Source organism: Rattus norvegicus, chromosome 17 (genome assembly GCF_021556685.1).
Source record: "Rattus norvegicus strain SHRSP/BbbUtx chromosome 17, alternate assembly SHRSP_T2T, whole genome shotgun sequence".
NCBI classification, from domain to species: domain Eukaryota; kingdom Metazoa; phylum Chordata; class Mammalia; order Rodentia; family Muridae; genus Rattus; species Rattus norvegicus.
Window position 1 is genome coordinate 8,207,678 of NC_141550.1, and position 15,780 is coordinate 8,223,457.

Genomic DNA, 15,780 nt, shown 5'->3' on the forward strand with positions numbered 1-15,780 from the left:
GGCAGCAGCCAAGGTAGAACTCAGATGAAGGACACCTCTGGCGGGATGTGGAAGCTTAGCCTGTGTGGCTCTGCTATGGAAAAGATGTAGATTTATTCCCAATGGTTTCAGTGTCATCACATGGCAAGCCTTAAATTGGCCTTGCTCACGAGGTTTAAGCCACAGGAATGAACAAACTCTTCAGAGTATGTGCTTCAAAGTATGTGCTTTGGGGTGAGACCCAAGAATCTAGATTTGTGCTGTGTTTTTCCCCACCCCCTACACCCTGTGGGTCTTTATGTGCACCATGTGCAGTGCCTGCAGAAGCCAGAAGGGGGCGTTAGCTCTCCTAAAGCTGGAGTTACAGGTGGTTCATGAGCTGCCAAATGTGGGTACTGGGAACTGAACCTGGACCCTTTGAGCCATCTTCAAAGCCCCCAAGATTCTGATTGGGTATCATCAAGATCTCTCCTGAGTTTCCCGGTCACAAAGGTGCAAATCTAACCCTGAGCAGGGACTCTCCAAAATGTCTCATGCAAATTAGGAAATCTAGTCAGAGAGAGTTGGGCTTGCACTGAGGTGGGCTTGGAAGAACTTAGAGCCCACGTCCAGGGAGCTCAGTCAGCTCCATCCTCAGCAGTAATTAGTGATCGGCACATGACAACACAGTGACAGTCCTGGTGGAGCCTGGGTGCCCCTTGGGGGCTGGGTGTCTTCGGAGGCCTCTAGGATCTTTGTATGGTCACTGTCGTGAGGCTAGTCAGTTAAGATCTCAGTCTGGGGACAGGTTTCCACATGTGCCCTTCTCTTCCTCAAATAGTTTTCCACCTTTGATAACAGTGCGAACACCTTGGCCGAAACCATGCAACCCCAAGAAAACCATGCCAATGAAATGGCATTCTGCCACTTCCAAGAAGAGCAAAGCCATCTTCTAAAGCAGAGGTAAGGACCTGAGGTGTGAATCCATTGGGCCACGCCGTGTGGATGGTTGCCTAGTTTCCCAGGGATGGCCCACCCACTGGGAATCAGGAGAGCTGACTCCACTGTTTCTCCACCTAAAGTCATGAGGGGTGGCCCTCAAGGCTCTCCCCAAAGTACCCCAGGTCCTGGCTGGCTCAGGAAATATTCCTTCCATGGCTTCCACCCAAGCCCCATTGTCCCAAATCACCCAGCAGCAACAACACAGAGTCCGACCCAGCTGTGATGAGGCCACCTTGGGACAGCTTGGTCCTCACAGCCTGTCTGACAGTCAGGCCCCACCCACCATTCAAATCCAGAATGAACTCCTGTCTCTCAGTGACTATAAGATCAGCCATCTGGACCTCCGTGGGAGTATTCAGCAGACTTCTGTGAGGGCTAATCTTAACGAGAACAGACAGCCCGGAAGACTCAGGGTGCAGGGCAGAGCAAAGAAACTGGGACAGTCTGGGAAACATGGCCAGGGAATCTTTCTAACACACACGCACAAACACACACACCCACAAAACCACCACACCCACAGTCCCTGTGTTAGCTTTTGAATAACCCTCCTGGGTGAGTGAGGTGCAGAATAGGCAGACTAAAGAAAATGGCTCTTGAAACTGAACGGTGAGCAACCGGGTGTGGCCACACTGCTTCTGGAACCGTGCTGATGTGTAGACGTATCTATAATAAGAGGCAGAGGCCTTGACTGGCCATCCCCAACCCTCCTCACCCAACACATAAACACATACTTACTATCCTCTATTTCAGGAAACCCACGCCATGCCAGGCATGTCCGGCAGTAAACACGGACATCATGGACCTCGGTTTCATAGTTCATGAATTCACATGTGAGCTGAGGGGAAGCAGACCAAATTAACACGAGGATAAACTGTAAAGGCCATTTCAGAAGGAGACAAGCCGGGAAACAGAGGAGCAGGAAGGAGCAAAGGGTGGGAGGCTACGTGAGAGTCGTGAGAGCCCTCCATGGAGAGGTGATGTGTGCAGACCTGAGTATCAGGTGGGAACCATGTGTCATGGGGCAAGTGTTCCAGGTGAACTGCAGATGCAGATGCACTGAGCTGGGGTGTGCTAAAAAGCTAGGGGGGGGGGTGAGGGCAATGAAGCCAGGAGCAGGATCGGAGGGGTACTGGCAGAGCCCAGCAGGAAGGACTTTCCAGGCCTCTCTGGGAGCTTTGATGTTACTCTAACAGGAGGAGCAGAAATGTTATAAGACACCGATTTGCAGGGGAGCCATTCAGAAAGAATGGGGCCGGGGACCATGGGATTTTCAAGGCAGGAGCTAAAGACAACTTGGATCAAGATGGCGGTAGGCAGACAGAGGGGATGGTCAGTCTCCGTGTGTACTCCAGGACAGAGGGTTTGCTTGTGGAGTTGGTGAAGGGATATGGGAAGAGAAGACCCAGGAGAGGACCCTGATCGGAGAGCTGACCACGCCGTTGGAAGAGGAGGATGCTGAGGGCCCGAGGGTGAGCTAGGAAAGGCAGACAAAATGTAATCGATGTCAGAGAGTCAGCAGGAGGCAGGGCCACAGACCTTTGGGGACTGTGGAGCTGCTGATGAGGTGGTGTCTAGTTCCAGGGGACAGGGCCACCTCCCTCCTCTGTAGCCCATGGGTCACAAGTTCAATTTCTAACCACAGGGGTGTACCCAACAGGGCATGAACAAAAGCACTACCCATCACCACCACACACAACTGCTTCAACTGTAGGGGGCCCTGCTGCCGTCCAGATTCCTCCCTCCACACACACCCTACACATTTTGTATCTCCCTGGTACCAATAGTCAGACGGCGGCAGTTCTCAGACTCTTTTGCACGTTTTAATTTTCCCTCCACCCACTGCAGTCACGAGAAGCTCCTGATGGCACACACCTGTCCACAGCCTCCCTCAGCTCTTGTTTTAAAACTTCTCCTGGCACGCCCATCACACGGGCTTGGCTAGGGAGATGAGCATGTCCACAGGTTGGAGGCTCGAGGAAAGAATGTGGCCCTTTCTTCTCTGGTCCTGCTGGGAGCTTCTCCTCTTCCTGAATGTCCAGACAGCTCTAGGCTCCTAGGATCCCACAGTGTCCGTGGCTTGCCCTGGGTTGTCCCTGTGCTTGTCACTTTCTTACAAACAGGGCACTGAAGGCTTGTTATTACATCCCAGGCTAGTGCTGAGAACATCTCCTCCCCTCAGTCCTTTGAGGCAGGGGATGTTGCTCACCCAGGCTACAGGTGGTAAAACTGAGGATTAGAGGACTTACCCAAACTCAAAGGCGACTCACAGTTGCATAAGAATCTGAGTGGGGCCCGGGGTTTGTTTCATTCTATCAGAATCCACACGTATTCCAGGACAGAGGTCTAGGACCTCTTGAAGCCCCAGTGCAGGGCAAAGCATGGCAACATCAGGCACAAGTCCCCAGAGCCCTGCAGCTCAGAGCTCCCCTCTTCTCTCTGGCTGCCCAGGCCTATCGAGTCACTGCCCTGCAGACACTGCCTACAGAGTAGCCATGTTTACTCAGGTGCCAGGTGTGACGGGCAGGGGCCCGGCCTGAGGCTGGGCAGCTTCTCACACACAGGCTTGGCAAAGAAAGAGCAGCAGACAGAAGAGTTCAAAGCCACCCCTGAGAACAAAGGTGGAGAAGATACAGCTCAAACACACCTGTGCTCAGCCAGATCTGTCTGTCCTCAAAAGCAGCTTCCATTGGCTGCTGCTGTCGCCGGCAGAGAGCCTTTGTTGCACAAGGCCGGCTAACCCGTCAGAAGTTGCTAACATTCCATGACCTGTGATGGCCTGGTGTCCTGTGAGAGCCCGGCTCTACCTCCCAGGCATCTCTCTGTAGGCAAACTGCCTCAGAGTGGATGAGCTCAGAGTCCCTATGAAAGCTGGGCAGACTCTTCCTACACAGTTTTATGCTGGTCTCTTGGGCAGGTTCTGAAAGATTCTCATACAGTTTAGAAAGGACCGGGACCTAGCGCACACATGCATCACGCATCATCGATACCACTGCCTTCCTTACTGTCACCCTCACCAAGCCTAGGACAGTATATCCTCCAGGTACTAAACCCTTTGCCCCGATCACTGTATCATATCAGGACTCCTTGTGGTTGAGGCTCCACATTACCAGTCGGCAGAGTGGCCCTCTTGCTAGTCCATGGGGGTGACAATGACCATATAAAAGCAGCAGCCCATTCTCCACAAAGCTGGACAGGTCACAGAAGAGTTCCCTGTGATGTCATCTGCATGCCATTAAGAGTGCCTGGCAGCCCACAAGTCCACTCTAGCCACACTGGCCATACCTGATTATATCAGAAACTCCCCTCTCCTCCCCTCTGCTGCTGACTGTGAACTGTCAGCCCAGAAAGACACTTCAGCCTGCCTGATATCAGGGAATCCCCAAGATGCTTGGAAGCCACCAGAAAAGTCAGTGGGACGCACAGCTTGGCCATCAGTCAACAGCCAGTGCTGGGTCTGAATCCTGACTCTGTTGCTCTTGGTAGTTACCCAGCTCCTGCCTCTCCATTCCCCAATCCAGAGAATGGGCGTAAGACTGCCCTTGGCAAGGTAGGAGAGGAAATAACTACTAATGGAGAACTGCTGGCTACTAGTTAGTTAGAGAGCAACGATTCACATAACGGTCTTAACAAACTTCCTGAAGCGAACACAAAATCAAACAAACAAACAAACAGAATTTGACCCAACCTGAGCCTTTATTACAACATCAAAATCAGGAACAAAACCCATCTGGCAGCCAGAGGCTCCAAACCTCTGAATTTAGCCAAAGAAAGGCTCTTCCAGGTTCCGGATCTCTCTGACCCACAGTGGGGATGTTGCAAGCATCCTGGACCCCAACTATCCTGGACCCTATTCACAGAGGGTGTCTGTTGCTGTTTGAGGAAACGATTTAGAAAACTCCAAACCGGGGCAGGGTGGGGGTGGGATTAGAGTTGCCCTGTCCTCTACCCAGTGAACCTGGAATCTATCGTTCTGGTCCAGGTGGGCCTGGGTTTGGGAGGCAGCTTCTTCACCACCGACACGCATCTTCAGAGACTATCACATAGCAAAGCTGCCTGCATCTGCAGCCAGAGGCTGCTCCTCCCCGCACATCACAGCCTAGCCCTAACCAGCATGCAAGCCATCACTGAGGGCCTGGGCTGCTTCATAACCTCAAGCCAAGTCCCAGATGGGACGTGGTAGCTAGAACACCAACCGAAGGGAGCAAACTGACGCCAACATTGCTCCATGTCATGATGGAAACCTTTGCAAGAGTCCGCGGCCGCTGTGGATGCCAAGCACAGCATGAGGCACTATAGAAGGCTGGCTCACGGCGAGGGGCTTCCACAGACACTCCCCTAGACCTTGTGGGGCTGGCACAGGGCAAAGGGATGGTTGTGGGGCACTCAGAAGGGAGGGCAGATGGGAACAGGACCATGCAGTCCTCATGTCATGGTGAGATGTCACTGCCTAAAGAGGGGCATCAGGGTGGTGGAGGAGGGTAGCAGGGAGAGGGGTTAGCGAAGGCTTTCTGGAGGAAAGACATGGGTACCTGGGTACCGAGAAATGAAGCAGGTTAAGGTAGTGGGACAAATGGCAGACAGTAGAATGCCACAGGAAGGTGACAGGCACTGCTTCACAGAGCCCAGCCAGGTCAGTCACTACGGGGTGGGCCCAGGAAATGAGGCCCTAGCACCTGAGCAAACATGTGGCTCTCTGTCCTCAGGCCCAGACACCAGCACCCAGGGTAAGGAAACGCCCATGGTCCCAGGGAGACCGGGCAGAGTGGCCTGTGGACACATCACAGAGACCTTCTCCGCTGGGTAAGGGACACAACTGAGTATCCCTAAGGAGTGACCGAGGGCTTTGGGGATGCCATGAGCAGAAGCCAACACAGAGCTCTTCTCCATCGCAGCCTCCTCTTTACCCAGATCAAAGTGCTCAGGCTTGCACATCTGCCTCTCCTGTCTCTGCCTGTGGGCTCTGTCTGATACTAAGTACTACCACCTTGCTCGTGGCTCTCTGTGAACGGCACATTCATAGGCATTTCTGTAATAATTAACTCTCTTGAGGTCTTTCATGTCTCGGAGTTGACGAGAGTGACAGGGGCTGTCAGGAATGATGAATAAGCCAAGCAGGTTTTGTCAAGAAGTGGCAAGAATAGAGCCAGCAGGAATGCCCCGGTGGTGCCGGATGGCATTTCTCCAAGTGTGCGCCATCTGGCTGGCTGGTGTGCTGCTGCGAGGGGCACCCAGGTCCTGTTACTTTAGAAGACTCTTGCTGACAGGGTGTCGGACAGCTTTCTCAGCTTTGGACCTTCCCAGCCCCTCCCCCATGCAGACAGCACTGAGCCCCAGCCCCTAACCTCTATATGGCCTATACTGTCGCACTGCAAGAATAAGGCAGTGTACACAGGAGAGCCTGGTAATACAAGCCAGGAACCCCAGCTACTCTGAAGGACTTGACAAAAAGTCAAGGCCAGCCTGAGAAACTTAGTAGGACTAGAGAGAGAGAAAGAGAGAGGTGGGAGAAGGAAGAAAAGAGGAGGAAGAAGAGGAGGAGGAGGAGGAAGAAGAAGAGGAGGAGGAAGAAGAGGAGGAGGAGGAAGAGGAAGAGGAGGAGGAGGAGGAGGAGGAGGAGGAGGAGAGAGGGTGGCTGGGTGTGTGTGTGTAGTTCAGTGGTAGGCATTTGCCTAGCATATATAAGACCCTAGGCTCAATCCTGAGTGCCACAAAAAGAAGACAATGTTAAGACACATTGCAGCCTGTGGAGCTAGCAGAGCAAACTCTCAGCCGCCTACTGTCGAATGGTAGGTGTGGCTCTTGTAGTTTGGTGTTAGAAACGCCTGACTAAGGGCCTTGGCAGGGTCCTGCTCCCTCTGAAGGCTCTATAGAAGGCCTCTTTCTTGTCCCTTCCTGGCCTCCATCGGTGTGCAGCAGCCTGTGGCTTTTCTCAGCACTTGAACACATCACTCTCCTGTCTATCACCTTCCTGGTGTCTGCAGGTCTTCACTGATAGCCTGCCCTAGTCCAGTGTCACGTCACGTCAATGGGGTTATACCACTCACATCCCATTCTAAATATGAGCACATCCACAGGTCCCCAGGATCAGGGCTTGGACACTTGTTTTGGAGGAGCAGGGGTGACAGTAAGCCCACCGTGGAGTAGAGGGAACAGAAAAGTAGAAACAACAGGCAGGCTCAGCACATTAAGTATCTGAAGCCAGGCTACGTCTCTGCAGCCTCTGAAGGGATTTATCACAGGCTCTCAGGGCTCATCTTTGGAGTCTGTATGGAAAAATCCTAGCACCAACCATGGAGGACGGTCGTAGGATGGAGATTATAAAATCTACACAGGGCCCAAGCTTCGGATCTCAGTAAGGGATCTGTTTTAAAACTCCTGCCGAAGATGGGTGTTACATATACAATCTCTGTCACAAAACCAAATGGAGGTACAAGTCTACAAAGGTCACCCCGGGAAACCTGTGAGTCTGTCAGGATCACAAACAGAGCTGTGGGTAAGGGGTTACAGGCTGCCACACCACGAAGTCTGCATCCAGCATGGGGGATAATTCCCCCATGGCCACACAGAGGGAGCCCCCTACCCTCGTCCCTCCAGAGTCATATATGCTCTGGCCTAGAAGTTTTCAACCTTCCTAATGCTGCAACCCTTTCATAGAGTTCCTCGTGTCATCATGAACCCCAACCATAAAGGTATTTTTGCTGCTACTTCATAGCTGTAATTTATAACAAAACTATTATGAATCTTAATGCATGTATGTGTGTGTGTATGTATATATATATATATCTGTATTTTCCTGTGATAAGGTGATTTGAATCCCAAAGGGGTCACAACCACAGGTTGAGAACCACTGCTCTAGCTCCTCTCCAAAACCCCAAGGCCATGTGAAATTAGGGCAGAATTGCATACAACTGTACAACTGGCTGGGAGATAGCTTGATTGCAAGCAAGAGGCCCATGACCTTCCTTTCACTCTATGGGGGTGGGGGTGGGGTGGGGGTGGGGGTAGCAAGAGGGGAGCAATCAGCAAGCCTAGCTTAATGATCTTTTTGAGAGCATGACTGAACTTCTGAAGGTGGTGGCCATTTGTCTCTGAGGAGAGTCCTCAACAGTGTGGAGGACAGGTAGGTGAATACAAGACTTCTGTCTCCATTTTGATGGGTCCCATCTTGAGTACATCTCCTAGCATCTAATCTGGCCAGACATGAGAAGCAGCAGGCTGTACACTGGGTAAAGATTTCCTGAGGAGCATCAAATATGGGCTGTCTGTCCACCCGAGTATCAGCTGAGACGCCATCACGAGACATCAAACAAGTTGCCAAGAGTTTGGGGCTGCTGTGTTCTTCTCTAAGTGGGACGATGGTTCCTCACTCACGCCCTGAAGGTTAATATGGGGAATGAAGTAAAAATGCAGAGAAAAGCTTTATGATAAGCAATTCCCTGTCCATATGTGTGGAGTGGGTGAGTTTGTCCCTCAGTGCACTGCTCCTCTATTCTGGTGCCAAGGCGTGTGAGAACGAGACGGAGGCCATCCTCCAGAACTGTACATACATGTGCCTCAGCCTGTGAGGACACAGGGGGCCAGGCTTAGACTTCGGAACCTTGCCATGTAGTGACGAGGGACAGTGCAATGGGCTGAGTGACCATGTTAGCCACCCGGGAGCAATCACTCCAAGGTCTTGACTGGGGACAGATGACCAAGTGCTAAGGTCAGGTGATCATGCCTCTGTCCATCTCGGCTGGAGCACAGAATGCAGCAGGAGTAGAGAAAAGTGTGGGTTCCCAGGTGACCACAGCGCAGGTGCAGCGAGAAGCCTCCGATCACAAACCTCCGGGCAGGACAGGGCCCAGCAGAAACCACCTCCCTTTCCAAGGCAGGAATGTGAGTTCCCTGGGGCCTGGTTCCTCTAATTTATGGGGCCCGTGATGCCTCAGCCTGCACCAAACCCACCTTTAAAGGTGGGAACAGAGACAGGTCTAGCCTCCAGGCCATGAAGCATGTGCACGAACACAGGCAGTGGGTGCAGGTGTGTCCCCCAGAACCTGAGAGATTTGGGGTGGGGGGGAGCTGGCACGGGTCCACAGGCACTGGGCCTGAGGGAGTGTCAGAACTCCCTCTCAGACTGTCTATGCAGTCTGCTTCCACAGCCAGTGCGAGGGGTGGGTATCTATACCAGCAAGGAAAACATTTCCATCCTAGGACCTTCTCTGGCACAAGGTGGAGTCTTAGAGGGCCACACAGGAGAATGTTTTGGGTGTTGGGGTGGTTGGTATATTAACTGGCTATTACAAGGTGCTGTTGTGTGAGGTCCAGCCCCTAGCACAGTGCTTAATGCTCAAATGGATCCTTGCAATGCTGAGGTTCATACTTTGGTCAATAGTATTTCCCAAGTGCCTGCAGGACATCTGGCAAACTGGTGAAGGGCCTAAGGTCACAAATTGAGGGCCAAAGGGACACGTATTGAAATAGGTCCATGGTCCCAGGAGTTCTGGTTCCGTTCTGAGTACTCATGGCTTTGCAGCTCCCTCAGAGACTCTTAACTCCCCATTCCCCGTGAGACAAAATGAGGTCTTTGTGGGTCCCTCCCACTAGGCGGCTGGGAGTGTTGTCTAGACCACTGCTTGTGAGGTTGGCCACCACACTTGCACTTAAGGTTTCCAGTGTTGGTTACAGACACTGTGTTTTTAAAGTTGTACTTTGTATCAAATTAAAGCACAGATCTTAGGCGCTGTTGTGAACCATGCGGCCTGTACACCCATCTCCAGAGCCAGACAGCAAGACGACATTGCTCCCAGTAACCCTGGAAGCCCCCTGGTGACCTTCCCAGTCAAGCCCTGTGTCCTGGTTGGCAGCTCTGTTGCTGTGACTTGAAGAGGAAACCTCACCTAGCAGGAAACAGTCCATCAGGAAGCAAGTTAGGGCAGGAACCTGGAGGCAGAAACTGAGGCAGAGACTGGGGGAGAGTTGCCTATTGGCTCATTCTTCATGGGTTCGCCCAGGTGTCTTTCTTAAGCAGCCTAGGACTATCTGCCTAGAGATAGCACCATTCACGTGGGCTGGGCTCTCCTGTCAATTAGCGATGAAGAAAATGTCTACAGGCCAGCGGGGTGGAGGTAATTCCCTAATGAGGCTAATTCCCTCTTCCCTGGGGTGTCAAGTTGACAGCAAAACTTCATCCTCACCTGGCTCCCTTGTTCCAGAGGCGGCCTCTTCAGAGTCCCAACATCACAGATGAGCTGCATCTCTGAGGCCCCATCCTTCCATTGTTCAGAATGTCCACTCACGCTGTTGTGACATGTGCAGCTTGTTCTTTCTTTCTCCTTGGTATGTAGACTCTTACTAAGTACTTACTCTATATTCCTGCTGATAACCGTTTGCTTTATCTCTAGTCCGGGGCTGTTATAAATCAGTTCACCGTAAACAACCCCCTGTGGATATTTCTTCACAGGCACCCACTTCCACATCTTTTTAGGGTGGAATCACCAAGCCACGTGATCGACAGAATATATTTGTACAGAAAAAAACATTTTCAATAAAAATTAAAGTTATATTGTTAAACAAGGAATGCCTTCATTAACTACTTTTCTATCGCTATGATAAAATTCTAAGACAAAAGCAACTTATAGAAGGATTTACTCGAGCTTATGATTCCAGAAGGATAAGAGCCCATGGTGACAGAAAGGTACAGCAGCTGACGTAATCATCACAGTAGGAAGCTGAGAACTTACCCCCTCAACTACAAGCATGACCCAGAGAGACCAAACTGGAAATGGTGGGTGATCGGAAACTCTCTAAGCCCACCCGAAGTGACATAAGTCCTCCAGTAAGGCCATACCTCCTAAATTTCCCCACATGGCACTACCAACAGCAAATGAGTGTTCAAACTCCACAGACCACGGGAGACATTCCCGAGTAGACCGCCACACTGCCAAACTGTTTTTCCGAAAATAACATTACCGCCGTACACTCTCGCTAGCAGTGCACACGAGCTCGAGACTTTGCACGTCCCCAGCACTGGGCCTTCCAGTCCCTGGTTTCAAGCAATCTGTTTCCCTGCGGCACTGAATGTAGGTTGCTGTCCACTGAGAGTGTAAAACGCGCTTCCTGTGCTTGTGGTCACATGTTGGCTTTTGTGAGGCCTGGACTTTCTTTCGTAAACCTGGCTTATTTATCTTCCAGTTTTAACCTATCAGTAGAAGTATACCAACACTTTGCCTATGACTGGACCAGTCTACCTCTTGACAGGAGAAACCACCTATGTCATACTTTCTTCAGGAGTTGGTACAAAGGGACCATAAGGAATAAGCCAGGCCTCGGGCTCCGGCTCACGGTGCATGCACCTCAAGAGATTTTTCTATCTGCGTGTGACTAGTGCGGCATTTGCTTTCTTAATGGAGTCTTGGAGTGGGTGCTTTCTGTGTCTTGCCCAAGAAAGTTCTGCTCACCCCAGGGCAGTGAGACTAGGGCAGGGTTCTCTTTGCTTGTTTTCTGGAAGCTGTTTTGTTTCTAGGTTTTATAGTCAGACCCATGATGCACTCATACTGTTTTGTTTTTAAGCTATGGTGGTTGTCTAGCACCATAAACACTGAGGAAACACTCTGGTTCTTTGCAGGATTAGACCTGACTTCGGCCTCGGGCTAAAGATGTCATTTCAGTCCTAAGAAAGGCTCTTTGTACCATCATGGCTTCCGCCCATCCCCAGAGATAAAACCAACTGACCGCAGGCTGCAAATGGCTGGCTTCACACCCACTAGTCAAACGAAATGCTTTCACCTCTTCCCTGGATCCACCCCTTCCCTGGATCCACCCCTTCCCTGGATCCACCCCTTCCCTGGATCCACCCCTTCCCTGGATCCACCCCTTCCCTGGATCCACCCCTTCCCTGGATCCACCGAGAAGCACCAAAGTTTCATTCGCAGTCCAACTCTGATGAGCACAGTGTGTCCAACAGTGGCCCAGGAAGCCACGATATTAGTCCAGCTGGCTGTGTCCCAGGGTCCTCTGACAGCTGGGAAGATAGTATGGCCATGCCGCCAGATACAGACAGCTCCACGGACATCAAGGCCTAATACAGCGGGCTTAGAACTTCCACCACCAAGCTAGCAGGTGCAGAGACACAATGGTGTGGACAGAGTCAATCAATGTAAGGACGTGAGTGGGCCTCTCATGATCTCAAAAGGAAACGCCTTCTGCAAAAGCTGTGGCCCTAAGAACAAATACTGTCAACCTAGCCTGGCAGCTAGGGACCCATGAGCCATCATGTTCCTTCTACCCACACAACACTTGGAGATGGTGGTACACTTAGATTTTCCAAAACCTACTTAATAAGGGTTCTTAACCGCCTCAACCTCCCTTCTAGCCCACCTACTAGAAGTAGGGGGAAAGAAAGGTTAATAGGAAATAAGGGATGTGTGTTGGCATTCTGTCTAAGCTCCACCCCCACAGTAACCAGGCAGCAGCCAGCTGTGCCTGCACTCTAAAAGGGGCTGCTTGCCCCCTCCTCTCTTGCTTCCTCTTGCTCTCTTCCCCTCTTCCCCTCTGTCCCTTCTCTCCCTATTCCCCTCCCCACTTCTCTCCACGTGCTCATGGCCGGCCTCCATTCCTCTACTCCTCCACTCTTCTTCTTCTCTAATCCTCTCTTTTTCTCTGCCCCTACTATCCTCTTAACTCCCCTCCCCATATCCTGAATAAACTCTATTCTATACTATACCGTCCATCGTGTGGCTGGTCCCTCAGGGGGAAGGGATGTCTCAGCATGGGCCTGCTGAGGTATTCCCTTTCCTCATACTTCCCCCACACCTCCATTGAACATATCCCCCCTCTCTTTATCTTTTTATAAATACATCATTGTGAACCTGTTCTTTGGGGGCAATTCCAATTTTCATTGTTAGGATATCAGCAGTCCAGTCCAAAACACCAAACATGAATCAGTAGCAGGGGCTCGACTCAGGACAAACCACGAGGCTCCACTAAATGACCATGAGTCTTCGGAAGTGGCAGAAGAGGAGCTGAAATACCACAGGAAGTCCTCTGGTCTGTTTCTCTCTACGAATCCACAACAAGCAAAAGATCAGTGAAGACCAGCGGAGCATGGCAAGGTAAACCACTGAATTAGTGTGCACTCGCCCCCAGTGGGTTATATCCACACTCTTTCCAAGCATCATGTGTCCTCTCAAGCATCTGCTCCAGCAAAACCGATAACCTCTCACAAGAGAGCTTCCAGAAAAGCATCACGTGACACGACTGAGTCCCCAAAGAAACCAGAAAGTCCCACTTCCGATGGCCCTTCTGGCCCCAGGGCTGGTCCACGTTGCACGGGAGGTCTCACCTATACCTCAGTACCCTGAGAGCCCTGCTGGCTCTGCGGGCACACTGACACACCCCCTTGTCACCCGCCTACACTGTAAGGACAAAAACACTCGAATCCTGGAGCTGCTACTTGGGACTCACAGATGAGCAGTGCTTGGGTCTTGAGATCTGACTCCTCAAGAGGGAACAGGGTGTCACAGCCAGTGAGCTGAGTGGGCAGTCTGACCCCAGAGGCAAGAGCCACTGGTCCAGAGGGGCCTGGCTACACCCTCGGTCTCCTAAACACAGGGCTCAGAGTTCAACGTTCAATGGTGACCACATTGTACGGAGCGGGAGAGCTAGCTGAGTCAAGCCAGGCCACACTGCAGAGGAGAAGGCCTTATGTCACCTCTTTCCTCAAAAAAAAGCATTACCTGAGGTGACCTGTGACATTCTGGGTTCATCTGTGACTTAAGAGTTTTTTTTTAAAAGCCAAGTTTCTTTCCCTGAGTCTCTTTCAAGAGAGTCATCCAAGCGTCGTTTATAACTCAAATGATTCTGGTGTCAATTGTGTGTCTTTAATGAGCCCAGAAATTTTCATAATTATCCTTTTTTTTTCCAAAGACATAATTATAGGTTGGAGTACATGCTACAGACAAGACATTTAAATAGAGCTTTTTACACACTTAAGCATTCTGCCTCTCCCTTCAAAAAAACATTTTGAAGAGGGTTCCCAATTATCCTTCCCCTGCCTTTCTTCCTCTGAGTAAACACGGGGAGGTAAGATGGTCATTGTCCCTTGGCAGTGAGTGTCCTATGCTGGCTAGAGTACCAAAACTGTCTCCCCTGTGCCTCTCTCTACTGAGCACAGAGACTGGCAGGTGGAGGTGGCAGGGGTGACTTAGAGTTCTGTCCTGTATGGGAAGTCCAGGTTAACCAGAAGCAGTCTTGGTGTCTCTGATGGGGACAAGGCAATGAATGTGTTGAGCTCTGATTGGTGCTGCCGTCAGAATCTGTACCCAGTGATAACCCAGGACCTCATTAGTTCCATGGTTTGAGTTTGAACTGGCAGGTTTAAGGGTCTGAGACAGGGGGTTGGGGATTTAGCTCAGTGGTAGAGTGCTTGCCTAGGAAGCGCAAGGCCCTGGGTTCGGTCCCCAACTCCGAAAAAAAAGAACCAAAAAAAAAAAAAAGGGGTCTGAGACAGGACAGAGAGACTGAAGACATGGGTCTGACTGAGACAAGGGGTTTGGGCTGTAAAGCACATAAACTGCTCTGACACATCCTGCTTCTCCAAGCTCTCTCTTGCTGACTGACTAAAACTGTCCCCCACCCCATTTCTAGAGCTGCTGGGAATGTGTTTACTTCTAAGCCCAATAACCAGTATTCTGGGGAGAAGTTTGAGGAAAGAGCAAAGTCACATGGGCCAGCTTCAGAGGAGAGGCTCCAGGGACCTCTGTCCTCCAGCTGGAGTCCAACAGGAAACACAGATGCCTCCGGCACAAGTAGTTGGAAGAAGGTGCCGGCCCAGCTGCCCAAGGTGTGGGGCCAGCCAGAGAGAGGTCCTGTGGGTGGAGAGTGTCCACTCATGTCCAGCAGAGGCTCCGGGGAAAGGGCAAGGCAGTTCAGGCAAGAATTTGACATACCAGCTGCAGGGAGACTGTCCCCATTACAGACCAGCACCCTGCAAAAACCTTCTGGAAAGCTCAGGAAAGGAAAGGGATCCTCTGGCTTGCGAGTTTTACCAAAGACCATTTCACAGTAGCATACTGATTGACAACACATTTTTTGTTGGCTAAAAGCCTCACCCTCGTGTACATCTTGAGTTCCTGGGAGAGAGAGGGTCTGACAATAAGCAAAGAAAAGATATGAGACGATACCAGATTAAGTAGGAGAGAGCGTGATTCTGTGGGGGAAGGCTTCCGTGTGGAGGAATTTTTGAGCTGACCCACCCATGACATCAGCATCTCCCCCAACAAGACCCTAAGGGAGAGGGACAGGCTGGTTTACCCACCCAAGGCTAGAGCAAAGAAGGGCTCTGCAGAGCAGGAAGATGCCAACCATGACGATGGCGGTGAAAACAGGCAGGTCTGCGGCTGTCAGCTCATAGCCCCGGACCCCATCTTGTGAGAACTTGGAAATTCACAACAGCGAGGGCCCAGGAGACGCCTGGCGAGCTCGGTTCTGAATCATTCTATTGTCTGAGCGGAAGTCCAGCCCGGCAAAGTAATGGAAGGACACTCCTCGTCTCAATTTTGTTCATAGATGTCTCCAGCAACCATTTCACATCTCTAACCACACAGGCGTCCGAGCTGGTGAGCGGGCCTTATCCTCACCGAACGTACGAGAAAGGCCACTCCGGTAGTTTCTGTCTCTGCAGCCTCCCCCGCCCTGCCTGTGTGGGTGGACACATCTGTGGACGCAGCACTTCAATAAAAAGCCTTCGCACGGCACACGAGGCCGCCCAGGAGACGCGGCGCGTTTCATCCAACTGCCAAGAATCTTCTTTAAAGTCTCCCCTGCCTTGTTGAGGGG